This window comes from Pomacea canaliculata, linkage group LG7, assembly GCF_003073045.1.
Source record: "Pomacea canaliculata isolate SZHN2017 linkage group LG7, ASM307304v1, whole genome shotgun sequence".
Lineage (NCBI taxonomy): Eukaryota > Metazoa > Mollusca > Gastropoda > Architaenioglossa > Ampullariidae > Pomacea > Pomacea canaliculata.
The window spans coordinates 15,375,786-15,389,449 of record NC_037596.1 but is presented as its reverse complement, the minus strand read 5'-3'; positions in this window follow the sequence as shown (position 1 = coordinate 15,389,449).

Genomic DNA, 13,664 nt, shown 5'->3' with positions numbered 1-13,664 from the left:
AAAGTGTTCAAGATGTTTCAGCCAGGAACCAATACAAGAATTAAGTCTTTTTCTGTAGATACAATATAATAACGATTACTTCATCTTCGCAAAGCGAATGGATAGAAAGTGACTGCAATCGCTTTTGTGTTGCGTTCACGTTAAATGGAAATGAGCAAATCAAGTTCCTTCCGTCAGCTACAGTGCAATCTGCCGCTGTGCTACCTGTAACCCGACTTTGACACATCGATTTCTTGCACATACTTTAAGGTGTACTATTTTAGCTATTTTCTAGCTGTAAAATGTAGCTTAATAATTCAGAAAACTTCAGTTTACTAGTTGAAATGTTCAGGAAAAAAATTACAACGTTACACATAGGATTAATAGAACCGCACAAAATTATGCAACCAACTGTATGGGCAGCATCCTTAATTTTGATAGTTTTGTTCTATCGTACTGTTTGTGTAGGGGGTCGGTGCCCGCTTGTTAGTTTTTTGTCGATTCTGTGAGGTATACGGGAGAGGCAATCGCGTAGGCTAGGGGTAAACGCTAATTGGCTCCGGCATACAGGAGGATCGCGAAACGTTTACCATCCCGGAGGATCGTATAGGCACTGGGCCGCCCCCAAGGATAGAAAAGACGGAGTCGGGGAGTGTGCGCAGTTCACGCGGGAGGACACGGACTTGCCTTTCGGCGGATGCGTTCGCCGTGACCGTTCAAGCATAGGGTCGGCACCATTGAGTGTGACGTTTGTTGTCGTCACTCACACTGCACCACTCGTTAATTACATCAAGTGCGAGACAGCTGTTTGTGCCACTGTGTGCTAAATAGATCAAGGTTATCACTTTGTGTCAACATAATGTAGGTCTCGTGCAGTCTGTGCAAATCCACCTACCAACTGGTGACCATGGCCTTGCGCATTCTGACCCAAAAAAAAACTGCACTCATTTATCGTCATGAAATCGGGCAGATACCACCACACTAACCTTTGTGTGCTTTACATTAACACTGTATCCGGTCAACGGTATTACTGTCTCTAAATTTGTAGCTATGTAACAGGAGAAATAAGTGTCGTATTTACAGAACCTCATAATCTCTCTCTCTCTTTATCTCTCTTTCTTTTCTCTCTCTCCAAATGTACGCGTCACTGCCAACTTCAACACTATTGTCTTACCTTCGTCTGCCTTTATTTAGAAATCGGTGCTTCGGCGTCAGTGCCCACCAGAGGTTTTAGCGGGTGATGCAGGCAGGTGACCGCCGGCATTCTTGCCTCACGCTATATGCACTCGATTAGGTTCAAAAACAAATGTACTCATTTTTTTTCTTTTCAGGTCAACTGGCCCTAATAATGGCAGAAGTACGACAAACCTTTTAAGAAAATGTTGCTTAAGTAGCAACGCAATATATTTAACGTGTTTTTAAAATGTTCTAAATATTAATTGAACACAATTTAACTATTGTATATAATACATAGTAAAATGTCGCACTTACCAACGGCCCCCGCACACAGTAACAGGTAATAGCTTATTACTTCTTTCATCTTGGATGGCACGGCTCATTCGTAAGCTGGAAAGATCATTGCACTTTAACTTTAATAAATAGTGCTCGTGCCTTTCTAACGTCGAATGATATGTCAGTGCTAACACTGCACAACCATGTAGTGCTTCAAAAAAGATAAGCTATTTTAGTAATTAGTAGCTACTCGCATACAAGATTTCAGGCTACAATCCGTTTTCCGGACATGCAAGGCATATGACTAATAGCAAATCTTTTTTTTAAACAGATTTAAAAGTAATGGGAATAATCTTATCCTTGAGCAAAGAGGTTGGGGTAGGATGGTTTTAATGAAAGCTACACCTCTTGGTGACGCTTTTATTTTGTCCTCATGTCCACAGCTTCCTTTCTTGATAAGAGAGAATCAGACTTGTTTGGTGTGCACCCGGGTTTCCTTCTTATATACCAGTGGAGGGGCGCGGGTCGATTTTGCTACCGGGCTTTCCACGACCTTATTTCAGGTTTTGCTCTGATAGCGCTGCGGCAGGCTGCTAAAGGGCAGGTCACACGGAGCACAAACGCTTTCAAACGTGTTTGTCAAACTAGCAATTTGTAAAACATAGTAACGCAAAAGAACAACTTGTCTTTGGAAACATTTTACTTCAACAACAGTAAAACAAAGAAAATTCACTCAACGCCAATAAACAACTTGGCATAAGATTAATGAAAAAATCGTCATTAATTGTGAAAGTGTATTTTCTTTTCTTTTTTTTTCTTTTTTTTTACGCCTTATGAAGAAATCTATTTTTGATTTTTGCTGTTGACTACAATACTAAACAAGTAATACGAATGCCTACATAGGAATAGAAAGATATGATACCATAAATAATTAGTCATATATTGTTACCCTCAAAGAACCAATAGGATTAAACATGTTTCAGTTAAATGTAAAATTTAGCAATTTTACAATTTTACAAGCAGGCCTGGTTTGTCACATGATAACAGAGAAAGACATTTAAAAGAAAATGAACCTGTTCACTAAACAGCTTTTTAGGATACTGTACAGTACACAGGGGTCTGTGAGTGTGCGTAGTGCATGTGTGTGTGTGTGTGTGCAGGAGGTTGAGGCAAAGAAACCTTTTATAAGTACCTTTTTTATCCTTTACAATATATAACACGGTCTCAAAAACATGAAGACAAAACTCCGTGTGACCTGGCCCTAAGTTTTAAACTAGTATGCACAGACTTTATTCATCGCTAAGAAAAGGGAAGCGCACATAGGAGAGCATTGATAAACAGACCTTTTCAATCCAGGTAACCAGCCCTGTAAAAAAAAAAGCCACTTGGAGAGTTTGGTAGCAAACCGGAGTTCCCTCACTCGCTCTATGTAAAGCAGTTGATCCAAAGCCAGATCCATTTCTTTCCTCCTACCATCAAATGGAGCACCTACCAGGCAATATCAACCAACAAATTTCCTTTAGAAAACGTTTTCCGTCAATAACAGTAGAAGTAAAAAAAAAAAAAAAACAGAAAAATTCAACGCTAATGAACAACTCGTATCAGCGCGATATGAGACTAGCCAAAAATTATCATTACTTGTGAAAATATATTTCTTGTCCTGTAATGAACTAGGGCAGAAATCTTTGCTATCCAGTTCTGTTGTTGATAATAAAATTGAAAAAAATATTAAGAATGCCAGCCAATGATACGACATGATAAACAACATTTTAGTCAGATCTTTAAGGTTTCAAAGAACTGCTAGGGTTAACAAATTTTAGGTTAAATATGTTATCAAACTCCCGTTTATAATTTCAAATAGGCGTGTTGATGCTTCTGTTAACAGAAATAAACGTTGTAATGGAGAAAAATGTTTACTAAACAGCTTTTTAGAAGACTATTTTATACGACAGTCTGTAAATGTGTGTAGAGGTGTGTGTAGGGACACAGAAACTAGGGATATATGATGGCACAGAAGCCAGGTCTTTGTACAGATCAACATGGGGAGTGAGAGCAATCAAAGCTCACACAGCCAATCCTCATAATCTTAACTACGTGTTTTGTTATACAACCAGACGGTTCTACACGAGGGTCTAACAAACTTTACAACGTTTCTGTAGGAATTTTTTCCCATTTGCAATCTAAAATACACGTGAAACGAAAAGGACAATCCTGAGTTTGAACCTAATATTTTATTCCTAAGTAGAATTCTCATTGCAGTCTAGTCAGAGAAAAGCAGTAGGCCTGGGGAAAGGTTACGACACGGGAAGGTACATTCACGAGGACCTCAACATACTGAGAGGTCATCAAGCTGACGAGTTTTATAACAGTCAATGCGGCAGGCCTGAATTGGGTTGACAGTGACGTCACACAAACATTTGTATGCTAATGAACTGCACACAATAACGGGTCTAAGGTGTCATCTTGGTGTCATCTTGTCATCTAAGGTGTCACCTAAAGTGTCATAAACCTTTCTCAGGTGTAACCTGAATGGAGTTTTGTTGGCCCCACCAAGAAACTGTAGTGTGGGATGCCCAAGCCACAGAGCTCCCCACGGCGATGACACGGACCAGTAAATCACGATCTGTGAAGATCCACTGCGGAATCCGTTTTTAGCCAGCACCTTCCTTCTCAGGTGCAACCTGCCTGGTGTTTTGTTACAGGTGGACGCAATTGCATTGCTCAGTCACGATATGAGCGCGAAGTTTCTGCTTAAGTGCAGCTAAGAACGATTATTTAACCACTGCGCTATCGGGCGTACCGGGCTGAAGTTTATTCTGCCCTCATCGTTATTTAGTCACTAGGCACTATGGCGTGCTTTATTACAAAATGCTCTTTATTGTGAAATATTGATAAACACCTCAAGTAATTTATTATATTATTAGTTTAATATATTTTAATATACGTAAGGGAATGGGAGAATTCCCGGTATATGTGTGATTCACTTTACTTTTCCTGTCGTGTGATGTGTGACAAGACCCTGGCCCACGCGTAGGGCAACAGCTGATTTAATAACTTCCAATGTAAATCAACCTGCTTCGTAACATCGATCATAAGTAAAGAACTGTTCAAACGTTTGATGAGTACCTTAGCTGGTCGATCTATAGAAATCAAATGGGGTGGAACTATGTAATGCAAACGGTTTTCGATTGTTAGTCAAGTTAATCTTTCGGTGTGAGACTTTTGTATACGTACGATATGTGAAAAAAACCTCTGTAAAAAAATATAGCTTCTGTGTCTGAATTTACTTTTATCTGTCCTCTTATGTCCCCTCAACCATCTCTCTCTCTCTAATTGATGGGTTTTTTGTCTTTCCCTGTTGTTTTCTTATAACTAGCGACTTCTTTCAACAAGTGTTTTATCAAAAATACACATAGTGTAGATCACAAAGTGTTTTAATCCCGAAAAAGAATAAATATTTGCGATACGATTTTGATATTAGTTTGATGAACATTTACGAGACAGGAGAACTGTACCACAAAGCATAAGTTATATTTTTTTTTCTTCTGTTTTCCATCGATCGTGCTTGTGAGACTCAGATACTTTACTTTGTTATCTTTGGTGCACTGGATTTTATTTTAGAATTTTACAAGCAGGCCTGATGTATCACAGGATAAAAAAAAAGATATTGAAAAGAAAATGAACCTGTTTGGTAACCAGCTTTTTAGGACACGCTTTAGTACACAGCGGTGTGTGAACGTACTTAGTGCATGTGTGTGTGTGTAGGGTGTGGAGACAGAAACTAAGGCTTTATCACGGCAAAGAAACCCTTTTCTAGTAGTTTTTTCCCTCTTGACAATATAAAATACAGTTTAAAAACATAAAGACAAAAATCCGTGTGACCTGACCCTATACGATGTAAACAATGTGCCCAAGCTGAGCTGAGCCAAGGACAGCCAACCTTCACTGTACTAGTGACAGACGCTAACCGGTGCGCCACCAGGCTACCCTCTCGACGGGTCAAGTTGGTGTCAAGTACATGCGCTGTAACTAGGTCATTGTATACAGCATTCTGATCAGGATCTGTTGACTACTTCAGGAAATCCTAGGTCGACAGGGCCACTGTCATTCACAATGTGCATCGGATAATAAAAGAATGCTTTCCGAGCACGTAGGCTTGTCAAAAAACTTCACATTAAAATAAACAAGAACCATGCATCACATGACTCGAACTGAAAACGTTCAAGTACATATTTCAGCCATGTATCAAAACCAAGTGGTGTGGAACTATATAATAAAAACTGCTTTCAATCATTGATAATGTTAAACTTGTGGATTGCTTTCTATGTGGACAATGTGCGAACGGAACGATGATTGTGTTTAACACACACACGCATGCACACACACACACACACGCATGCACACACACACACACACACGCCCACACTAAACTGTGCATCTTTATAAGTGTTCTTTATTTTTCTTTGGTTTTTTTTTTCCTTTCTAAAACCTTTTTCTAAAAGAAAACTTTTAATAAAAACAACGCGAGAACTTCAGCTGTCACGTGCCTGGAGGAGACTGCTCTGTATTCCTATTGCTGCGAACCCAGTGACTTAGGCGCACACTTGCACTTCTACACACAATGACCCAAGTGTAAAGTTAAATCAACAACAAGGACACGCGATCAGAACTATGAAGATAAGGTTATTCTCGACGAGATCGGCGTCTTTATCGTGAAGATAGGTGGTGTCACATTCTATATTTGAACCGAATATTATTTTTATGTAGAATTCTCAAACCATTGCGGTCTAGTCAGAGAAAAGCAGTAGGCCTGGGGAAAGGTTACGACTCAGTAATGTACTTACATTCACCGTGACCTCAACATACTGAGAGGTCATCAAGCTGCCGAGTTTTATAACTGTCAATGCGGCAGGCCTGAATTGGGTTGACAGTGACGTCACACAAACATCTGTCGGCTGATACACTGCACACAATAACGGGTCTAAGGTATCATCTTAAAGCACACGACAACGCCGTCGCTGATAACTCACTGCAGGAGGAAATTTCACTCTAAGGTCCAAACAACAAGCGAGTGACTAACCGCTGCACTATCGGGCATCTGAATAAAAATGCATTCTTCTTGAATTGTTGCTTAGTGACTGTGTTCACTTTTTACAGTTAAACAATATTAAATTGGATGGAACTATTACATGCAACAAAGTATTCTCTCTAAAGTATTTGTCCCATGTATGATGACCAATTTTACTGGGATATTTTACAAGTATTCGTTGTCAAACATTTCATTTTGTGCAAAACTATTCTTGATAACATCAACCAGGTGTATGTAACATAACACAGCGTATAACCACGCACGTACACACATACACGCATACACGTACTAATAGACATGCATATACACATATACACATTAACATACACATACATATACACATACATATACACATACGCACACATACACGTACACGTACACATACATATACATATACACATACACGTACACATACATATACATACATTTCATTTTGTGCAAAACCGTTCTTGATAACATCAACGAGGTGTATGTAACATAACACAGCCCATAACCACGCACGTACGTACACATACATACACACACACATACACACGCATACACATACATATATGTATATCCTCATACACATAAATATACACATACTCATACACATACATGCACATACACACACATACACATGCATACACACGTACACATACACATACACACATACACACATACACGCACATACACACCCATACACACATACACACACATAAACATACATACACACATACACACACATACACACACATACACACCCATACACAAATACATACACACATAAACATACACATACATACACACATACACACACATACACGCACATACATACCCATACATACACCCATACACACACATACACATACATATACACAAACACATACACATACATATACACATACAAATAAACATACACAGAAGTATAGACACATGACTCGCAGAAATCATTCCTAAACGACGTTTACACATGTAATGAAACATGTATTACTATACTGTTAATTCATTAATGATACATTTCTGTTCACATGACAAAGATTTTTTTTGTCCATGTTTTCCGAATGGCACATATGGTGATCTTGCACTAAAGAAGCTGATAGTCAAACGCCATTACTGTCCCTCACGTCAGGCATTAAAATTTGTGATCAAAAGGAAAGGTGAGTGTTGGGGGGCTGAACACGTGCCACTGGCCGTGTGAAGACATCAGTTTAGTACAGGTAGGAAAGGGCGAAACAAACGTATTCAACACAGTTTTATTTCTGCTCTGTAGTGTAATTTTTTTAAATTTATGTGCACTATTTCAGCAAACCAGAGTACCAGGAGAAAAATTCCGGCAGGAAACTTTGCAAAAACTGAAAACTTAATGATAGCATGAGTACACACCAGTTATCTATACGATATCAGAAACAGGTTCGTGTGAGGTGTCGCTCAAGGTAGACCCACTGCGCCATTCGGGAAACGTTTTTAGCCGGCGTCTGCTTTCTCGAGCGTAACCTAAAAATTGTTTTGTTACGGGTGGACACAATTGCATTGCTCAGTCACGACATGAGCGCAAAGTTTCTACTTGTGTGCAGCGAAGAAACGATTATTTAACCTCTGCGCTATCGGGCGTCCCGGGCTGAAGTTTATTCTGCCCTCATCGTTATTTAGTCACTAGGCACTAAGGCCTTATGACTGCTTGATTACAAAATGTTCTTTATTGTGAAATTTTGATAAACACCTCAAGTTATTTTTTATATTATTAGTTTAATATATTTTAATTTACGTAACGGAATGGCAGAGTGACACAAAGTAGAAGTTATAATTTTTCTTCTTTTGTTTTCCATCGATCGCGCTTGTGAGACTCAGATACTTTACTTTGATATCTTTGGTGCCCTCGATTTTTTTTTTACAATTTGACAAGCAGGCCTGGTGTATCACAGGATAAAAGAAAAAGATATGTAAAAGAAAATGAACCTGTTTGCTAAACAGCTTTTTAGGATACGCTATAGTACACAGGGAATGTGAGAGTGCTTAGTGCATGTGTGTGTCAAGGGATTGGAGACAGAAACTAAGGCTTTATCACGGCAAAGAAACACTTTTCTAGTAGTTTTTTTTATAAAATACAGTATAAAAAACATGAAGGCAAAACCCCGTGTGACCTGGCCCTAAGTACAGACCTTAGTCATCGCTAAGAAACGGGAAGCGCATATAGGAGAACATTGATAAGCAGTAACTGGTTCAACACAGGGTTACGGTTAGATAAAAGTAGAATAGTGGTGGATGGAGGGTAACCCTTTTTATTTTCTTTGATAAATCAGGTAATTTCGTGAATACCATCGATAACGAGTTAGTTAATAGACAGGGTCGTGTGCTGTGTCGCTAAAGGCAGATCCACTGCACCATACGGACACCCAAATCTGAGTCTTTCTAGTTGATATCAGCGAAAAGAACAAGACATTCACCTTCTAGAATTTTTGTTTTTACAACGGGGGGACTTAATTGGTGTTTTACGACGAGTGAGCAGCTAAGGCTACATCACGGCAAGGCAACCAGCCCTGTAAACAAAAGCCAATTGCAGAGAAAGAACAATGTGCCCAAGACGAGAGCTGAACCCCGGACAGCCACCGTATTGGTGACAGGGGTTAACCGTTGCGCTACCGGGCCGCCCTTCTCACAACGGCACATGTTGCTGTCGCCTCAATCCGCTTTCGGGTGTCCTGGACTAAAGTGTAATCTTCCTGACTTGTTACTAGGTCACTGTACCGATATGCAGCATGCTGATCAGATTCCCTTGTTGGCAAACCATTGTGTTGATAGAGCCGCCGAGAGTCAGAATGTGGAGCGGAGCGTACGAGATAATAAAAGAATATTTTGCGAGTAGGAGGGCCGGTTAAACATCTTCAAATTAAAATAAACAAGAACCATCACTTGACATGAACGGAAAACGTTCCACGAGTACGTATTTTAGTTATGTATCAAAACCAAGCGGTGTGGAACTAATGAAAACTGGTTTTAATCATTGGTAAAGTTAATCTTGTGGATTTATTTTTATACTTATTTCTCTCTCTCTCTCACACACACACGAATTTGTACATATTTATAAGTATTCTATTTTTCTTTTTTGTTTGTTCCTCCCTAAAACTTTCTTCTTAAAGAATATTTTTCATAAAAACAACGTAAGAACTTTAGCTGCCCGGTGCCTGGAGGAGACTGCTCTATATTCGTATCGCTTAGGACTAAACTTTTACACACAATGACCCAAGTGTAAACTTAAATGAACAACGAGGACATGAGATAAGAACTATGACAAGAAGGTTATTTATGCCGTTATCGGCCTGTTTAACGTGAAGGTTACTCGTGAAACATTCCATAAGCACGTACACAGATTATTACAGATTTTTTTCAAAAGGCACAAGGGGATCTTGCACTGAAGAACCTGATAGTCAAACGGGATTACACTCAGATATTCAAATTCGTGGCTAGCAGGAGAGATGTGTGTGGGGTGGTTGAAACGCTCCACTGGATGTGTAAAGACACCAGTTGGATACCTTTCAGAAAAGGCGCAATAAACATTTTTAACACAATTTTATTTCTCCTCTGAAGGGTTAATATAGTTTTTAATTTATGTTCCCTAGTACAGGAAACCAGACTACCCATAGAAAATTTCCTACAGTCAGCTTTGCAAACCCTGAAAACCTAATGATGGCGTTTGTACTCTCGTCATCTATACAACATCCAAAACAGGTTCGTGTGCAGTTTAATATTGTAAGTAGGCTTGTTGTCCGTGTATTAAGAGTAACAAACGTTGTCAAGATGAGAAAGTGTTCTCTAAACACCTTTTTATGAAACTATACTACAAGGCAAATAAAAGGGCATATCCGTTTTGCTTTCATCTTTATAAGCTGCGGGAACTATAGCCAAAACAGGATCGGGTGCAATGTCGCTCAAAGCAAACCTACTGCGTCATGCGGGATACACTTTTTATTTTATTTTTTTTTTTTTTTTAAAAAAAGAGATCAGGTGCGTAACCCTGAAGGTGGACACAAGGCCATATTCGAATTCTTACAGGTGCGGAACGTTTCTGCTTGTGTTCAGCCAAGATTCGATTGGTTGACATGTGCACTATACGGCGACCTGGGCTGAAGTTTATTTTGACCGAATTGTTATTTAGTCACTACGCACTGGGGCTTTATGATTGCATCCTTACACAATGTTCTTTATTATGAAATATTTATAAATACGTCAAGTAATTTATTAAATTATTAGTTTAATATATTTCAATTTACGTAAGTAAATGGGAGAGTCCCCGGTATATTATAATTATCACATATTTTAAATTTTACCTCCAATTTTTGTTTATCCTTTGTTTGGTCATCCTTGTTAGGTGTGAGTAGGTGTGAGTAGGTAGTAGGGTATCAATCAATTCATCCATCCATCAATCCATTAATCAATCATTCAATCAATCTTTCTTTTTTTATTTTTGGTCTCCCACATTTTTTCCACACAAGAAATCAGGTATGAGTGTCGACCATATTTTTCAACAAGGGTGTAACTTCCAGACTGGGGTCCTACAACGGTAACGGTTTCCAAGTCAAATGATTAATGAGTGTATGAGAAGAGTACGATTTAGTAAGCTAGAAGTTTGCTGTTTCGCCAAATGAAATGAAAAAGAAAGTCACGTGACTATAATGATACAGCCTTCAACATACTGCATCTCGTGATGACGTACAAAGGAATTTGACATCTAAAGTCAGTTTGCATGGCTAACCCAACTTGTTACCGTTGCTAGGAGATAGGGATAGCAGGTAGGCCGAGAAGCATTCTGATACGGTGGTACCTGGAAAGAGGTGGTTAGGGACAGGTAAGTGCCGTCTTCCTAAGGAAACACCAACATTGAGAGATAGGTCTTTGAACTTGACGGAGGTGAGGAACGATAAAAGATAAACTGTGCGCTGTTATTCCACTGCCTGAGTGAGCAAGAAAGCAGCTGACTTGTCTGGTGTGTCCTTTATCTCAGAACTGTAACAAGATGTTTGAGTAAAATTTAAGTAGACATTTGTTTATCATCATCTACTGCCTTTTTTTTTTTTATCCTCTTTGCTAAACGTATTTTCACCATTACAGAGCTGCTACCTCTCGTTATTACTACCATTCGCTCGCTCATGCATATATGCATCAAGTTAGCTCATAGTTTTTACAGCTGTTTTTATACTCTCCCTCGTGTTCCGAGTTTGTTGTTAAGTGGAGACCAGCCGTTCTTCCCATTTCTAGCTGTACAGGTCTGTCGGGGTGTACGGTTTCACCAACACAGTAAGGAAATAGACTGTGTGTTATACCTTCTTTCTTTCTTCCTCACTCTTTTCCTCGTTTTATCTTTGCCTGCGTTGTAGTATTTGTTTCTTTTCTTATGGGCATTTTATCTTTTCTATCACATTTGTTGTATTTTAAAGCAGGTATAAGTCATTTTATATATTTTTTTTTTTTTTTGCGTAAAAGTAAACAGTGTAAAAACACATACACATTTTCCCTCGTAAGTTCTATCTACAAACTAAATAAAATATTTGGGGTTCTCAACATCTGTACAGTGGTGCCGTGTCTTAAAAAAACACTATTTATATATATATATGTTACGGATAAAGATGGTGATGATCTTATTTAAATCGAGCGACGAAGCGTAAGTCCCATGCGCCCATGTCATCGTCAATAACTCGTTTGGGGTACTTAATTAATCTACGGTGCCAGCCTCTCCAAGAAACTGAGTCTTTGCAGTTGAATATATTTCAAACTAAGAATTTTATTTTGCAGCTTTAAACAGCACTTTTCAATTGGATACACGCTGAGAAATCTGCGACAAATACCTGAAACACAATCAACAACAGCACATGCTGAAAACTACTCACGCAGACACTCAAGCTGCAAACTAGAAAGCCTCCGTGACCCTCTCTCTACTACTTTCACTTGAAACCCGACTCTTTTGACACTCACTTTAACCGCTTACATTTAATAAAGATATTATATTTATATAATGTACAGAGGTATCAAGAAAAATCCAGCATGACCTAGTTATGCATGTGCTTTATCACACCGAACATTCCAGGTACCAAGGCTTGGGTCAGTCACACTTGCCCACGCACCTGCTAAAAGGATCTCGGCATCTCTAGTTACAACAGCGCGACAGCAAACGGGAAAATTGCAGGGGGGCGGGGGGTATAGCTTGGCGATACCTCGCTCAGACGGCTACAACATTTGATTTGTAACAGAAAGCCCTTGTTCTTATAACTTGAGCAGCTGTGAATACATAAGATAACATAATTTCTGAAAATAAACATAAATATAATTGAGAATAAACGCAAAAGTCCATACAACGGACTAGCCTGAAGGTGAATAAATAGTCTGAAGGAAGGAAAGTCACCAGCATTGATAATGTGACAACTAAGCTGGGCAGGGTTTGGAAAAAAACTACAAAGGTCCTTACTGTCCTGTGCCAAAGAGTCTGTGAGTGCAAGGAATAGCCCAAACAATGGACGAGTCACTAATCATACCCTTCCCAAAGAAAGAAAACAGAAAACATTGCCAGAACTACAGATTTTTAAGCCTCATCAGCTATCCAAGCGAAGTCATGTTGAAGGTTATACGGAACCGCATTACAAGCATTACAACCACCGCCTAAGAGCTGCTACAAGAGCAGACTGGCTTCAGGCCACGTAGAAATACAGTTGTGCAGATCTTCAACTGTTGTAACCTAATAGAAAAGCATCTTCAGCATCAGTGGAACCTCTATCGCAACTTTATCAACCCTAAAATGGCATTTGATAGAGTCTGGCATCAGGTGCTATGGTATGTGATGCGAAAACAATGTGGAAGAAGGCCTCCTGCAAGTAGCCGAAGAGCTGTACAATAGCTCAACCATTACAGTACTGATGAACAACCAATAGGATCTTACTTTTGCACCACACTAGGCGTACGTCAAGGATTTGCCTATCACTAGTGCTATTTAATATCTTCTCGGAGAACATCATGATCGAAACTCTCCATGACCATCATACCTCCATTTCAATTGTCTTATTTGTTGGCACTGTTTTCAGAGATGTGTAAGACCTTCAAATATTTATAATTAAATGATGAACTTCACAATATCTTACAATCAAACCTAGCAAGCTTGCCTCGTGCTACCCAACTA